This window comes from Malus sylvestris, chromosome 7, assembly GCF_916048215.2.
Source record: "Malus sylvestris chromosome 7, drMalSylv7.2, whole genome shotgun sequence".
NCBI lineage: Eukaryota > Viridiplantae > Streptophyta > Magnoliopsida > Rosales > Rosaceae > Malus > Malus sylvestris.
In genome coordinates, this window is record NC_062266.1 from 1,439,037 (window position 1) to 1,456,104 (window position 17,068).

Below are 17,068 nucleotides of genomic sequence, written 5' to 3' on the forward strand. Positions count from 1 at the left end.
AAAGTCACGGCAGATAACCTTTGTCAGAGAGTCTAAAATCAAACAACTTTAATTTTCCGTGTGGAAAAGTATCTCACTATATATGTCACAATCCCAGTTAAATTCGTTGAAGAAACATAAACGAAGGGGACGAATATAAAATTTCAAAAGAATTAAGTATAAATTGATTATAACATACGATAATATACTATTAAACATGAATTTTCAACAATAATATAATTACATAAAATCTGTTGATTTGTTGCTGATGAGACTTGTTCTGTTGATCTTGGATAAATATAATTTGTGTTTGGAATTGTTATTGGTTATCCAAAATTCTTATTTTATACTTCAAACTTTATATATTTAGAAAGAAAAATAAACTTGTGATGACTGCAGAATGAGATTTTTGGAATGCCAATAACATTTCCCTTTGTGTTTCTTCTTTACTAAAGATTTGAGTCTTTGATGCAAAGAAACTTACCAATGTATGTTAAACATGATCAATTAGCTTAAGAAAATTTTCACAGGATGAGCCAAGTTTTTCGTTATTAAACAAATACGTGTTAAAATTCAGAAAAAAAGCCAAACTTGAAACATATATGTACAAGAAGCGATGAGAAAAAAAAAAAATGTTTGTGAAATGTATTATATAATTTATTTAATTAAACTGAGAGAATTAAAATTAGTGGCTAAATATACGATGGACTACATTTGTAAAATAATGAAAATTACATGTACAATTTATTTTTTTACCCAAAAGCTCAGATTCCAGCGAGAAACTTGCATTTAACCGGAATATTATGTGAAGATTGCTGTAAAAACGTGTGAATATATATTTAATGGATTCCAATGATATATGTCCTCATCTCTTGCTCGACGGGCCACAACATTAGAAATCGTCAAGCCATTGACCGAGCAATTGTGAGCACTTACTGCTACTTGATCATGGTAATCAATACATCTCCCTGTGAAGATGGCTGGTCGATCAGCTTTAGAAAGAATAATGGTTTCACTTTTCAACATAAGAACAACTGATGACATGGTCGGCCTGTTGTTTGCATCTTCTTGAACACACAATAATCCGATATGAACGTGTCTCAGGAATTCATGTGGACTGCATGAGCCTTTCAACAACGGATCCATCAACTCCAACACTTTCCCTTCATTCCATAATTTCCAAGCCTGCAATTATAATTTCATGCTAATTAAGAAGGAATGTAGTGATATATTGATTATAATTTTTTATATACCTACATTAATTTGTTTGAGATATTTTTGTATAAGCTAACTCAAGTAAAGACACTACGTACGTAGCCTATAAGAGTCGGTGCACCATTTGTTGGATGAAAACCCAAAAAGTTCTTTCTCCCCATTGTGATCTCAAGCAAAAGTACTCTGAAGCTATATACATCAGATTTTATTGAATACAATCCCTCCATAGCATACTCTGGAGTCATGTAACCGCTGAATTGCAAAAACAGATAATAATTGGAATATGTAAGATAATTAACTAAATAGAGGAAAGTATGTATATGAGTTGAAACTTACTAGGTGCCGACAATTCTTTTGGTGTTTCCTTGAGTTTGATCATCGACTCCAAACATTCTTGCCATACCAAAATCTGATATTTTTGGATTCACATTGTCATCTAACATGATGTTACTTGCTTTTAGATCACGATGTATAACTCTATGCCTTGAATCTTCATGAAGATATAAAATTCGTAGAGTGATTCCTCCTATTATCATGCATCGGCTTGACCAATCCAGTTGCTCACGTTTTTTGGATTCTATATACTCACTTCAATTTATTAAATATATACAATAATATCGTATTTAGGTTCGAAATTACTAATTTTTTTCAGAATGATGTACTCTTACCAAAAAGAAAATAATCAAGACTTTTGTTTGGCACATATTCATAAACAAGTAGGGTTTCCTCTCCTTCCAAACAAAATCCTAGAAGCCTAACAAGATTTCTATGTTGAAGTTTGGCTACCAATGCAATCTCGTTCTTAAATTCTTGGACGCCATGTCTAGAGCTTTTGACAACCTCTTCACTACAATTTCTTGTTCATTAGCAAGTGTTCCCTGACATATGAGGCATTTTATCCAATCAATTTCGTTAACATGTATCTTATATATGTTTAGAATAGTACAAGTTGAACCCGAGATTCTAAGAATTGAGCACTGTATATTAAGAATCAATAATTTCAAAGACAAAATAAGGGAAGATATATGTTCGCATTTTCAATTTTCATACCTTGAAAACTACACCAAATCCGCCTTCACCTAGCTTGTTATTATCGGAAAACTTGTTTGTGGCGGTTTCAATAGCTCCCAAGTCGAATTGCAAGGACTCAACAGTCTTTGTATCATCCTTAGCTAAGACGGTCAGTTTCAAAATATTACATGTAATGGACCAGAAAAACATAGTGAGCAAATGATAACCATGCACACTCATCGAATTGAATAAATCAAACGAAAATTATTTCATGATAAACTAATGTTACAGTTTTCAGGAAACTAAATTGGCAAAAGTTCCAACATGAGATGAGATAGTGTGACAATAAGCGTTGCACTTACCTTCAACTTCAAGTTGTACCTCTCGTTTCTTGACTCTCGAGTAAACGCATATGCTGCTCATAATGGTAACAAAAGCAACCAAAACCACGACCACCACGATGATGATAATTACTTTTGTGTTACTCGTCTGTGCTGCTGGAACCGGAGGTGGAATATTTGCTGGCGAGACGAAAAGTTCACGACACCATAAATTGGAATTGTTATTGAATTAAAATTAATATCTTTTTGGGGGCTAGTGTACACCTTTGGGCCCCTCCCTGTTGGAGGCTGGCGGCGGTGGGGCGGGGGAGTATAAGGGGTAAACTTCAAACCTAAGATTGCAACTGGGATATAGAAGTCGTCCCCCAGCGTTTCTTCTACCAATTTGTGTTGCAACTCCCAGAAGACACCAATTGCAATCTCCAGAGGACAGGTCCTGTGTGCACTGCCCAAGTCCGTACAGCTTAATGAAAATCCAGAGAGACGAAGCTCTGGGTTTGTTGGGGAGATGATCGAAGCCGATAATTTTGAAAATCCAGAGAGAGGAAGCTCCGAGTTACAGAAATGGAGGCCAGGTTTGTATGGTTTTGGTTTTGGTTTTGGGAAGCAGGAGTCGATGCTATTGCAGAGATCGGCTCAGTTTTGGGGTTCTGGCTGCTTAAGGTTTGAGAAAGGAGAAATGAAAGCCAAATGGGTCTGTTTCTGTCCTTCTCTCCCATCCCTCTCAATCTCTCAATCACCGACAGCTACCCATTGATTTAGCTTCTAGTGGCAATTTAGACACCTTAATCACGACACCAACCCTTTGATTTGAGGAGAAAAAATGGAATTGGATCCTCTCCGAGGCAAATCATCGGGATCCTTCTGATCCAACGGTTACAAATAGGAAGCTTCCTTTAAAGTTATAATAATTGTAGTCGTTAGATCAAAATTCAACGGCTCGTGTTATTGGATCAGGAGGATCCCAAGACTTTGCCTCGGAGAGGATCCAATTCCAGAAAAAATCGACCCTAACCCCCTTTTTGGGCAGCCTAACTCCACCCTCTCCCTTCCCCTCCCTGCCATCCCACGCCTATCTCCCTCTCCCTGTCTCTGCAGCCCATGCTTTTGGCAATAGCAAAAATGTAAATAATTTAAAATCGAGAGCCCATCTCAGAACAAACATAAATAGACTGGCAAAACCGTAAATATATCGAAGTCTGGTCAGAGACAAAATTACCCTCCTAACTTTTCATAATTACCCTCTAAACCCAAGCACATATCTGGTAGCAGTGGTGTAAATAAAGCAAAATCGAGTGTCAATCATTTGACTAAGCTACAGTCAAATGCCTCTTTAATTTTAGAAAGGAAAACTAATGAAAACACTTGAAAGTTTTGAGTTTTAACGATAAGTACAAAATAAAGGGTAAAGTGCATAGTATCGGGATTGACTTTTTAGTGTAAAAATATGGTTTTTCGTTAAAGTGAACAGTATCGCGGGTTTTTCGTTAAAACTTCCATTTTAGAATAGATAATGCCGTTATCGTTTAATAAGTGCTTGCAACTTGTTCAAAAGGTGCACTATTATGTCCAATGACCAATTATTTAGTGGTGAATTGGTTAAAAAAAAAAGTGATCTAGAGAGATCAAATTTTTAAACGAATTTTTTTTTAAAATTAAATGGTATGGTTGTCAATAATTAAATTACATTAATTAATGTACTTATTTTTTAATTGATAGCACGTCTTTTAATTTAAAATTTTAGTTGTCCTAATATTACGACTTGGATTGTCTGCCCTCCAATTTTGGTACCCTTCCCGTGCTCTTCTGTTTTTGTGGTCACGGTTAAGCCACGCCAACATTTTATATTACTATTTCTTTTTATTTTATTATTTTTATAAAAAAATAATATAAAATATTGACGTGGCTTAACCGTGACCGCACAAAATAGGAGAGCATGGAAGGGAATCACAACTAGGAGGGTAGACAATCCAAGTCCCTAATATTATCTTTGATTAAAGGGAGTTTTAACGAAACACTTCCGGTATTATTCATTTTTAACGAAAAACCATATTTTTACTTTTCCATGGTACTATTCACTACACCTTTATTTATTATTTTTCATTAAACAAAAAAAATTTAGATTTTTCGTTAGTTTTCCTTTGATTAAACCCACCCGAATTGCCAACTTTTATTGTTTGCTGTGTCATATTAAATGTGAGTTGGTGTTGAAGCTATCTCAATGGTTCATTGTCTTTATCATCAAATTCATAGTAAAAAAAATACAAGGGGAGAGATAGAAAAATATAAAATAGTAGTAGTTTGAAGCAAAGTAAAATGTAATGGGGACGGGAGTGGTAAGAGTGTTAGGCCAAACTCGCCAGTTATGTATGGGGAATTCAGCTTGGTGTGAATTTTTCTGAGGATTATTTAGTTGGCAATGATCCGTGTTAGTGGGTCAAGAGAATCCCAAAGCTTCGCCTCGAAGATGATCCAATTCCAGAAAAAATCGACCCTAACCCCCTTTTTGGGCAAGCCTAACTCCTCCCTCTCCCTTCCCCTCCCTGCCATCTGTAACATCCCACATCGTCCAGGGGAGTGATCCTTAAATGTATATTCTCATCCCTACCTAACACGAGGCTTTTTGGGAGCTCACTGGCTTCGGGTTCCGTAGGAACTCCGAAGTTAAGCGAGAAGGAGGCCAGAGCACTCCCATGATGGGTGACCCACTGGGAAGTTGCTCGTGAGTTCCCAGAAACAAAATCGTGAGGGAATGGTAAGCCCAAAGTGGACAATATCGTGCTACGGTGGTGGAGCGAGCCCGAGATGTGGTGGACCCGGGCCGGGATGTGATAATTTATTGTGGCATCCCACATCGCCCAGGGGAGTTGATGAGAGCATATTTTACTACTTATTTTACTCCAAAAGCTACATTTTCTTGTGTCATGTTTGTTCTGAATGAATGAAATTACATGGTTTTGAGAAAAATATGAATTCAATCCTTTTAAGGTCAATTCAAGTGAAGTAGCTGGAATTTGGTTTTGTTTAGTAAGTGGATTGAGTTGAAGTGTGTTTGTCATATTTTTTTTAAGCCAAAATTGGTGTTAAATGATATTCACAAGTTGGGAAATTTTTAATTACAATTTTGGCTCATCCAAATCTTATGCAGGTTATTCTTTTAGAAATTAGACATCAGCTTATTTGGTTGATTTTTTTTTGTGTAGGGATTATATTGTTTTTAAAGTCTAAAAGGAGGTTTGACAAGCCAACAAAATGTGGAAGACATGCCTTGCACGTGATTTATTTAAATGGCACAAAGGATGGCCTTATCATCTCATTCACACCGACAGAGGAAAGAAAGGCTTAACCCAATCTTTTCTGGAGCAAACTGCCACATACAATTGCAGCAGAGCAAAAGGGGTTTAGGGCGATCAAATTCAAATTCCAGTTTGAGGTCTCAACCAAAAATATGAACATGAGATATTTATTTGATGATTTTGATTTGTTGTGGAGATTGGCCAAGTTGCAAATCTGGTGGATGTCCATGTGGGAGATGCGATTGCCAGTCAACGCTTAGCAGATCATTGAAGAGGCAAATTAAGGAGGGTTGCTATTGCATTGAATTGACTCAGAGTTATGAGGTTTTGGGTTATGGCAGAGAGAACAATAAGAAGGGAGTTGAAGTTTCTTCCGTTTCTCTTCATTCATTCTTGCCAATTAATGGGTTTTAAAACCTTTGTCGGTTACGGAAACGTAAAAGGAAGAAAAGAAGCAGAAGAACTGATAAATTTTTTTAGTTCTGGAATTGGAGAGGAGGGGGATATACGGCAAGAAGAAGGCAGTGGCATAGCACACGGGGAGTTGAGGCTTTTCCAAAACTTAGTTTTTCTGTTAATTTTATTATGAATTCAATGATATTTCCAGTTATGTTTCGGAACTAATTTTCCTTAGCTAGGGCTACGATGTAGCCATGACTATGAATGCTTAATTTCTGAAGTGAATTATTTCAAGTTTTCAATTTCATTGAGTATCGTTTGCTGTGTTTATATGCTTGGTTTTAGTCTTGGTGATTAGCTACCATCTTGACTTTTACTTGGTAAATTTGATGCAAGTTGTGCAGATGCCATGTTTTCAACTTGAGTGATAGCTTCTTGCAAATAGATACCATGAATTGCCTAGTAGTAGATGCCATACTCTAGGATTTGTGTAGTCTTTATATAAATTTCCACTGATTGTAATGAGTTGCATTATGTTAAACTATTCCAAATGCCATGGATGGTTGCATATTGGGATATACGTAATAGTCTAGATGCCATAGATATTACATGTGCTAGGGAAATTTGGCTATCAATGAGATTGAATACTCGTTAATAATTCACTGCAGAAAATAAGTTGAATTGGTTATGGTGAGTCGGATGCTCTAGCGTTTTGTTTGACTGAATTACAAATTGTGTTCTTGGCTGCCATTTTTTTTGCATTGTGATCAAACTTTCTTGTTTTTATTTGTTTTTACCATTAGTTTCAATTCTCAAAACCATCTTTCATCAATCTTTGCTAGTTTCACTTCGTTGCAATTGGATTTAAGTTAGTTGATAAGAATTAAATAATTTTCTAAGGGACGATATTAAGTGCTTGCTTTCTATACTATCAAACGATTCGTACGCTTGCGAGCATAAAATTTGGAACTAAATTAGACTAATTTCGGTTCCGTAGGAACTCCGAAGTTAAGCGAGAAGGAGGCCAGAGCACTCCCATGATGGGTGACCCACTGGGAAGTTGCTCGTGAGTTCCCAGAAACAAAATCGTGAGGGAATGGTAAGCCCAAAGTGGACAATATCGTGCTATGGTGGTGGAGCGAGCCCAAGATGTGGTGGACCCGGGCCGGGATGTGATAATTTATTGTGGCATCCCACATCGCCCAGGGGAGTGATCCTTAAATGTATATTCTCATCCCTACCTAGCACGAGGCCTTTTGGGAGCTCACTGGCTTCGGGTTCCGTAGGAACTCCGAAGTTAAATGAGAAGGAGGCCAAAGCATTCCAAGGATGGTGACCCACTGGGAAGTTGCTCGTGAATTCCCAAAAATAAAACCGTGAGGGAATGGTAAGTCCAAATCGGACAATATCATGCTACGATGGTAAAGCAGACCCGGGATGTGGTGGACCCAGGCCGGGATATGACAAATGGTATCAGAGTCAATCCTTGGCCGGAAGTGTGCCGACGAGGACGTCGGGCCCCTAAGGGGGGTGGATTGTGGCATCCCACATCGCCCAGGGGAGTGATCCTTAAATGTATATTCTCATCCCTACCTAGCACGAGGCCTTTTGGGAGCTCACTGGCTTCGGGTTCCGTAGGAACTCCAAAGTTAAGCGAGAAGGAGGCCAGAGCATTCCCAGGATGGATGACCCACCGGGAAGTTGCTCGTGAGTTCCCAAAAACAAAACCGTGAGGGAATGGTAAGCCCAAAGGGGACAATATCGTGCTACAGTGGTAAAGCGGGTCCGGGATGTGGTGGACCCAGGCCGGGATGTGAATGGTAGATTGAAACACCTCAACCCTATTTTTATTTAAAAATTGTTTTAAAGCCTTAATTGGTGAGCCCGTGGGGCCCACCTTGTTTTTTTTTTATGTTTTCCAGTCTCTCTATCTCCTCTCTCAGTTCTTTCTTCTCCCTCACCTCTCCCATAACTCTCTCTCCCTCACTCTCTCTCGGCACTCTCTATCTCAGCCCATCCGAGGGTTTTTCTTACCAACAAACATCACCACAACAACATCAACATCTCCATTAGCACCCTAGTGAGCTTAGAATCGAAGAAAGAACACCCTAAACCCTTCTCTTCCTTTCGGCCGGTACTGTTCATCATCTTCTCCGTCGAGCTTTGTATCGTTCCGATGTTGGTAAGCTTCTAGAAACCCTTGGGTTGTGCTTTAGGGCTATATCGAAGCTTGTTTTAAGTTGTGTATACGTTTGAATCACAGAAAATAGCTCAGGAAAGCTTTTCCAAATTTTCCGGCTAGCACCGCCACTTTCGAGGCAATTTCCGACCAAAATACTGCGATTTGGCCTGCGTGTAAGGTATCAATCTCTTCGTCTCGCTGAGAACTACAACTTTCCTTTTTGTTTCACTCAATTGCGTTGAGTATTGAAGAAGTTATACTCATTTGAATCTTACCCAGTTTCCGGCGACCTCCGAGAATTTCAAGGCATTTTTCGGCCAAACCACGGCGAGTTAGACGTCGTGTGAGGTACCATTCTCTTCGTCTCTTCGAGGGCTACAACTTTCGTTCTTGTTTCACTTGATTTCGTTGCGTTTTGACAAATTTATGGCCATTTAAAGGTTGTGCACTTTCTGGCCGAATTTCCGGCCTTCTTCATCCTTGGGTCCGGCCACCCAAAAAATCCCAAGGCCTTTGGGCCTTTCCTGCCGAGCCCAACTCAAACCCATTTCTCTTTTTATTTTGTTTAGGCCTTTAGGCCTAGAACCCTCCAACCTTTTTTATTTCTGTTTTATTTATTTTTGGTTTTAAAAGTCATTGGGCCTTATTTGTTAAAACCCTACACCCTTTTAGTTTAAAAACCTAAACCTAAATCCTAATCCGGATTTCAAGCTTAAACCCCGTTAGACCTAATTTGATCGTTGACCCCCAGTCAACGTTGACTTTAGGGTTGACTTTTCGGGTTTTCGTCCGGGACCCTTAGGGTAATTCGACGTTCTGAATCCATTTCCAATGTCCGTTTTCCCAAATTCAATTGCTATTATATAGTTTCATTTATTGGACTCTTTATGTGCTTAGGGGCAATTATTGTGACGTTTCCGTCTTCACTAGTGGCGCAGCTTTTGGCAACTAAGTACTGTGAGTGGACCCCTTCTAAAATTACATGATTTTATAGTTTAATTGCATAAATGAATAGCATGCCTTACGAGTTTATGATTTGATTTATGTGAAGCCTGTTTATTAAATATATTGATTTTCGTCTCGTGTTTTTGGTGAGGAATCAATTGTTGGCCTATATTGAGCTATATTTTGATATATCGTATTTTTTATAAAAACCATGATCTGGTAGACTATCCGATGGATGACGATAGGATGCTAGAACATGTTTTCGAAACCCCTCTTTATAGTATAGACGATGGATGACTTTATAATATGAAGTGGTTATTTATAAGAGGCGTAACTATTTGTGTGTACCTAGTAGACACTAAGCCACTTGGGGCAAGGATCTGGTGTTAGCATTTAGGCCGAGAGAAATAATCCTAGCTATGGGCTGAGGGACATGGAGCAGGCATTGGGCCGGGAGTTGGTAATCTCTGGCTACAGGCGCAAAGACCACAGAGCAGGCATTGGGCCGAGAGTTATATTTATTCAGTGATCTTTCTAACAGCACACCGCGCTTACGAGACGATCTATGAGACGTTTACTATTTTGATTTCTGCGATGATATTCCGCGATATGACTTTTGAGATATTTTTGGCATGCTAGAATTTTTATTAAATCCATCACTTATTATGCTAGTAGTTTTCATTATATATAAACTGTGGGGGTTAGTATCTTGATAATTATTTTATTATTATTTTATATATGAACTTGGTCCACTCACCTTTGTTTTGCGCCCCCATTCAGGACTTAGGATCAAGGCACCTAATCCCGACGTCAAGACACTTCCGCAGCAGCATCTTTGAATCCTCTCGATGTAGGACCCACTTCCTTATTCATTCAATTTTATCTTAATTCTTTTTAGTGATTAGGTTTAGTTGTATGCTCTGAATATGTTCCTAAATTATTAATTCATTGTATTTTAAATTTCTAACTCTTATTTATTTCTTATTCTTAGCTTTTGTATCAATTAATGGCTTTCGTCACCCTCGGGTGTCGGCCATCATGTGTCTATCCTCGTATTCGGAGAATATCAGGGTCGGGGTTTGTCACCATCCCACGCCTATCTCCCCCTCTCTGTCTCTGCAACCCATGCTCTTGGCAATAGCAAAAATGTAAATAATTTAAAATCGAGAGCCCATCTCATAACAAACATAAATAGACTAGCAAAACCATAAATATATCAAAGTCTGGTCAGAGACAAAATTACCCTCCTAACTTTTCATAGTTACCCTCTAAACCCAAGCACATATCTGGTGGCAGTGGTGTAAATACAGCAAAATCAAATGTCAATCATTTGACTAAGCTACACTCAAATGCCTCCATAATTTTAGAATAGATAATGCCGTTATCGTTTAATAAGTGATTGCAACTTGTTCAAAAAGTGCACTATTATGTCCAATGACCAATTATTTAGTGGTGAATTGGTAAAAAAAAAATAAAAAAAGTGATCAAGAAAGATGAAAATTTTAAACTATTTTTTAAAAAAAAAATTAAATGATATAGTTGTCAATAATTAAATTATATTAATTAATGTACTTATTTTTTAATTGATAGCATGTCTTTTAATTTAAAATTTTAGTTGTCCTAATATTATCTTTGATTAAAGAGAGTTTTAACGAAACACTCCCGGTATTGTTCATTTTTAATGAAAAACCACTTTTTTACTTTTTCCTAGTACTATTCACTACACCTTTATTTGTTATTTATCATTAAACTAAAGATGTTTTTAGACTTTTCGTTAGCTTTCATTTGATTAAACCCACCCGAATTGCCAACTTTTATTGTTTTCTGTGTCAAATTAAATGTGAGTTGGTGTTGAAGCTGTCTCAATAGTTCATTGTCTTTATCATCAAATGCATAGTAAAAAAATACAAAGGGAGAGATAGAAAAATATAAAATAGTAGTAGTTTGAAGCAAAGTAAAATGCAATGGGGACGGGAGTGGTAGAGTGTGACGCCAAACTCGCCAGTTATGTATGGGGAATTCAGCTTGGTGTGAATTTTTCTGAGGATTATTTAGTTGGCATCAACGAACAAAAAAGTCCTGAAAAAAATTATTGATTATTACCCACAAGGTTAGAAGTTCCTTAAACTTCAAGAGTACGACATATTGGGATTTACTAGAGTAATATCTCATTCACCACAATGTGAAAAAGTTAAAAACTTAAAATACAGAACATGTATTGTTGATTTGAAAAATCACTACAATGACATTCTTCGTAGTAATTTTATCTTGTCATATGGCCCATTAAGTGTTACGTTTGACCAATTGAGAGATGTAGCCCCACTTAATGGGACCGCTACACTACTAGGTTGTTCTCCCCAATGTCTTAAATATCGATAATATCGCCGATATTATCATTTTTTGAGAGTACGATATTTCTACACCTATCCACGTGATTATCGTCAAAATATCACGATATTAGATAATATCGCCGAAGCTCCGTCGCCGAGGTCACGGTGGGATGTGGGTGTGGTGTGTCTGTGCTCCGGGAAGGAGAGTTGCAGCAATTTTCACAACGAATCTGAGGGAAGAGAAAGTGCGAAGAGAGATAGTGTGAAGATGAGGGAAGAGAGTGTGAAAAGAGAGAGAGAGAGAGAGAGAGAGAGAGAGAGAATTAAACATTTCAATCTGTGGTATGTTCTGAAGCTCGTCTATGAAGAGGAGAGGAGAAGAGTGCGAAGAGAGAATTAAACATTTCAATCTGTGGTATTTCCATCGATATTTCCGTGTTTTTGGACTACCGATATTTCCGATATCATCGATATTTTATACCTTGGTTCTCCCTCATATCTATCATGTGATAAGTTATTTCAAGATGTTCGTATTATATCAGTGTTCTAAAAATCAGCCTGGCGGTTTTTAGGCGCTAGGCGGTGGTCAGCCACCGCGATTAATCTATAGTCGGGAGGAAAATCGGGCAAGGGATTAGGCGGGCGCCGAGGCGGTCCGGGCGGCGCTTGGGCGGCCTAGGCGGGCGACTGGATGGCCTAGGCGGTCTTGGCGTTTCACTGCATTTTTCTGCTTTCAAAATGAGGAAGGAGGAATGCCATAGCACAATAGGTGTTCTGGGTTTTGAATTCCAGCGAAGAAGACGAGGGGAAGAAGAAGAAGAGAGAAACTTGAGTTTCTCTCTCTTCGATGCTCAGCTCACCCACGTGACCACTCATGAGTCATGACTCACTTTTTTCATATTTTAAAATGTTGTCCAATTAAAATGGGACACCTAGCATTCTATTTGATTGAATACATATATAAAAGAGGATACAACTATAAATAAAAAATAAAAAAATGAGGGTACATGCGTACAGCTAGCAGCCTAGCACACTCAAAGTCTGAACGTTATGAATAGTGCCCCACCTCACTCCCTTCTATGCATATTAGTTTTCCACCCTCCATTTTTTATGTAATTATTTTAAATTGTTGATTAAATACTTTCTATTTTTGTCAAATACTTTGTTTTCAAAGATTAAATGATTTCTAAACATATATTTAGCACCTTTATTCTTCTTTAAATGCACTATAAATTCATATCATCTTTGAAAAATTTTCTTAAGGTACTACAGATTTGTATCATTTGAACTTGTATCTTATTCCATCAAATTCATCAAAGTACTAATGATATAATTTGTGTATTATTCTACTTCTATTTTTGCATTTTATCTTTTTTTTTATTATTCATACAAGTATAGTTTTTTTTAGGTGTAAATAGACACTTATTTACAAGATATATAATAAATTTACATAAATCCGCCTAGGCCGCCTAGGCGCTAGGCCCCTGCCCGCCGCCCGTCTAGCCCCTATCAATTTTTAGAACATTGTATTATATACGTGTTTGCAGTGGTGGAGTCAAAATTTTCAAATAATGGTGCCTTAATTTCAACAAAAAAAAAATCAATGGACAATTTGTCGAGCACCTGGTGGGTACTTTCCGATTCCTACCAAAATTTACCAAAAGCTTACGCGAATGTATGTCGACAACTACTATGACCAATAAAGGCTTGTCAAGGGCAGCAGTGAGAAACTATCGAGTAATGTTGAAGACTGCCAATGACACACCCCGACCTGGAATGTCCACTTGGACTCCAAATCGAGTTGTGCTGGCCGACACCTAAAGGGTGACGAAGCCATAAAGTGTAGTGATGTGGAAGGTATGGGTAAATTTAAACCTAAAGTGCCTAATCAAGAGAGTGTGCAGGTGAGCGGGTTTGAACCCTATTCACACGTGATGTCAGAGCATAAGACAGTATAGTAATAAGTTGAGGGTTACACCACTGAAGGTAACCATCTCCTGAGATTTGCCAAAATCCTCGTATACGCGTAAACACCGCTACTAAACCTGGAGGGGCAAAAAACAATTTGAGTGGGTCAGTAAAACAATACTTATACGAAAACCTTTACTTTTGAATATACTAACCCCTCACCATAAAACAAGTATAGTTTCCTCAAAACATACTACGTAAGTATGTAATCAAATATAACATCAATATAACCAGAAATATGCCAAGTCATGATATATCAAATGCCACAATAATAATCATGTGATAATCAATATAACTAAGTGCTCATCCATCTAAGCTGACACACAAGTTCAAACAGATGGTTTCTGACACGAACAGGACTGGGTGTAATCAATATGCTCTAGTACTACGATCACGTGAAGACTGGTGCAAAAGCACATCACATACAAGTCGGATCGCCTAATGCAATCTACCCGACAAGACTGGCACCTAAACTTGGATCCAAGGTGAGCGAACGGTGCAGATGTGAACATACACGTGAAGGACTGGCCCTGGCCCTGAGGCGAGTACTAACACCGGGTGCAGCAAGATGAGCATGTACACAAGCACGTATGAATGCCATGACAGTAATATCACAACCATATAGCAACATTTATCTCATTTCATATCACAATATCAAATACTTGGCAATATAAGCGTAAAAGTGAAGTAAATACGCATTTATGGAAACTATAATATGTATAGGTATAAAAACAAACTGCCCACTCATAGATACTTCGCCGCTGACGAGCCACGCAACCTAGCGAAGATGGAAACGCCATTAATAATTGCCCCTAAGCACATAAAGGTACAATTAATAAAACTATACTATAACAATTGAATTTGGAAAAAAAAGGACGTCAAAAACGGATTCAGAACGTCGAATTACCCTAAGAAGGGTTCTACTTAAATTTCCAAAAAGTCAACAAAAGTCAACAGGATGAATATTCCCTAAAAGACAAAATATTCTCTGACGGATGGAAAATTCCCTAACGGAATATTTCATCTGGGTTAAGGGTTATTAGGTTGGGTTAGATTAATAGGTTGGACTTAAGGATTTTAGGCCTAAAGGCCTAAACTAAAAGGTTTAAGATTTAAAATGCATGAGCTTAAAGCCCAAAAGGAAATGGCCAAAGGCCTTTAATTAACCAAATAATAATAAAGGGTTAGGTTGGGCTGCCCAGGGTCTTGGGCTTGGCAGGAACGGCCCGAAGGGCCTGGGTTTGGGTTGCAGCTCACCGGAGTTAAACGGAAGGGAAGGCCGGATTCGGCCAGAAAACAGAACAACCTTTAAACGTTAATAACTTCCTTGTTATACAACGAAATCGAGTGAAACAAAAATGAAAGTTGTAGTTCTCGAAGAGACGAAGAGAATGGTACCTCGCACGATGTCTAACTCTCGGTGGTTTGGCCGGAAAATACCTCGAAAGCCGTCGGACTCGCCGGAAACTGGGTAAGATTCAAATTAGTATAACTTCTTCAATACTCAACGAAATTTGGTGAAACAAAAAGGAAAGTTATAGTACTTAGCGAGACGAAGAGATTGATTTGCATGATGGCCAACTCGCTGTGGTTTGGCTGGAAATTGGCTCGAAAGGCACAGGTCAGACTTGAACTTCTCGAAACCAAGTTGTTTCACATCAAAGCTTCCTCAAACCTTGACTAGAGACCCTAGGGAGTTGTGTAGAGGCTTTCCCGAGTCCTAAAACATTGTGACTCGGTTGAAAACACGTCGAACTCAACTCGTCCGAGTTCGGACCTTCCAAGTTAGCGAGTCAAAACTCGTCCATTCTTGGTTTGGTTGGTATGGTTGTGTTCGTGAGGATGAGAGAAGTAAAATGGGGTTGGTTTCAAGCTTGATCTATGAGCTTTGATGTTCGTTCATGGCGTTGCAGAGGAAGAGAGAATACGGGAGAGAAAGAGATAGAAGAGAGATAGAACCTTTTCTGATAGAGGGGGACAGTAAATAAAGAAGAGATGGGATAGGTGAGAGTGAAATAATGAAGAGAGGTGCACAGGATGGGATAAAAAGGAATCCAATGGATAGGTTTTTAGATTTCCTACAATAAAAGGAAATCGAAATCTATTCGAAGTAGATATTTTACACTTTAAAATTTACGCATACTCGTACTAGCGTGTACAATTTAAATGCGATAGCGAGAAATAAAAAGGAAAGCAATAAGAATAAGTCCACGTCTCTTGCCAATAAAGGTATAATCGTCAATACACATACTCGGGGAGAAATTACATAGGAAAATTAAGGACGGGTCGTCACAGCCAATGTTTGTCAATTGAGGCATTTCATCGAGCATTTGGTTCACACAATAGATTCACATACAAGAAGAGAAAAGAAAGTAATTGTGGAGCCAAAAATAATCACAAGGCGACACGTAGACCTTTGAATAAAAAAAGGACAAGAATACCCTTGAGGCACATTGAGATTCCTACGCACGAGTAGCGGAGAATCATCTTTTAACAAAATAAAAAATGTTCCAAAAGAGGTAACCAATTCAAAGTCCATCTCATCAAATCCCCTTTTGCAAGGTAACCTACAAAATAATGTTAATTGGTTAATTAATGGATTAATTACCCAATTAATCCATTAAACATCAATTAAATTACCCAATCAATCACAAAATATATCCCATTCACCCTAAAAATAGGTAGTGGCAGGCCACGTCACATTCTTCTTAGTCTTTCTTACTTTTCCCCATTTTACTACCCCATTTATACAAATAAATAATTTTATAACCTCCCATTTACTTCTTTCATACTTAATTAGCCAATAAATTGGCTAATTAAGCCAAAATCATAACCACAAAAACCATCAAGGCCGGCCACACCAAGGGGGAAAATGGGTAAGCTTAATCCTATAAATAGGCACATATTCTCACCAAAAAGTCATTCCAATTCTCTTACAAAAAATCTCAAATACTCTAAACACTATTTCTCTCTAAAATTCTAACTTTGGCATCGGAGGTTCTTCGGTCAAAGCCCCCCCATTCATCGTGGGCGCGTAAGACTTTTGGCATTAACCTAAGGTGCTAATTGTTTTGTAGGTGCAAAATCGTCCAAGATCGAGGAGAAGAATATTTGCATCCACAGTAATGGATGTTAAAACAAAACAAAATTAGAAGAAGAAAGTTATGATTTAGTTTGTCATAACTGTTTATAAAGATCAATACGAATATACAATTAAATATATATAGAGATTTTAAAGCTGGTAGGGGTCATAAGCAATCAATGACCCCATATTAATTATGCCATTGCAATTTCGTACTTTAAAATAACCGCGAACATTCGCCTAAGAAAACAACATACATATTATTATTAGCCAAATTCATATCGGTGAAAAATAAAAATTGCAATGTTGGAAAAAATAAT

The 17,068-nt window shown here is 37.9% G+C and overlaps 2 long non-coding RNA genes and 1 pseudogene across 2 annotated transcripts; 1 reads left to right on the top strand and 2 right to left on the bottom strand.

Moving 5' to 3' along the window:
* Window positions 1-701: 701 nt before the first annotated feature.
* LOC126628327 (cysteine-rich receptor-like protein kinase 10) lies at window positions 702-2,782 on the bottom strand (annotated as a pseudogene).
* A 5,918-nt stretch (window positions 2,783-8,700) lies between these two features.
* On the top strand, window positions 8,701-10,371 carry LOC126628356 (uncharacterized). The gene is made up of 3 exons (XR_007625391.1): window positions 8,701-8,771; window positions 9,321-9,380; window positions 10,149-10,371. It is a non-coding gene; the product is annotated as an uncharacterized LOC126628356 (long non-coding RNA).
* A 2,888-nt stretch (window positions 10,372-13,259) lies between these two features.
* Window positions 13,260-15,650, bottom strand: LOC126628355 (uncharacterized). Its single transcript, XR_007625390.1, has 2 exons — window positions 15,065-15,650; window positions 13,260-14,478 (listed from the first exon to the last, which is right to left on the bottom strand). It is a non-coding gene; the product is annotated as an uncharacterized LOC126628355 (long non-coding RNA).
* Window positions 15,651-17,068: the final 1,418 nt, after the last annotated feature.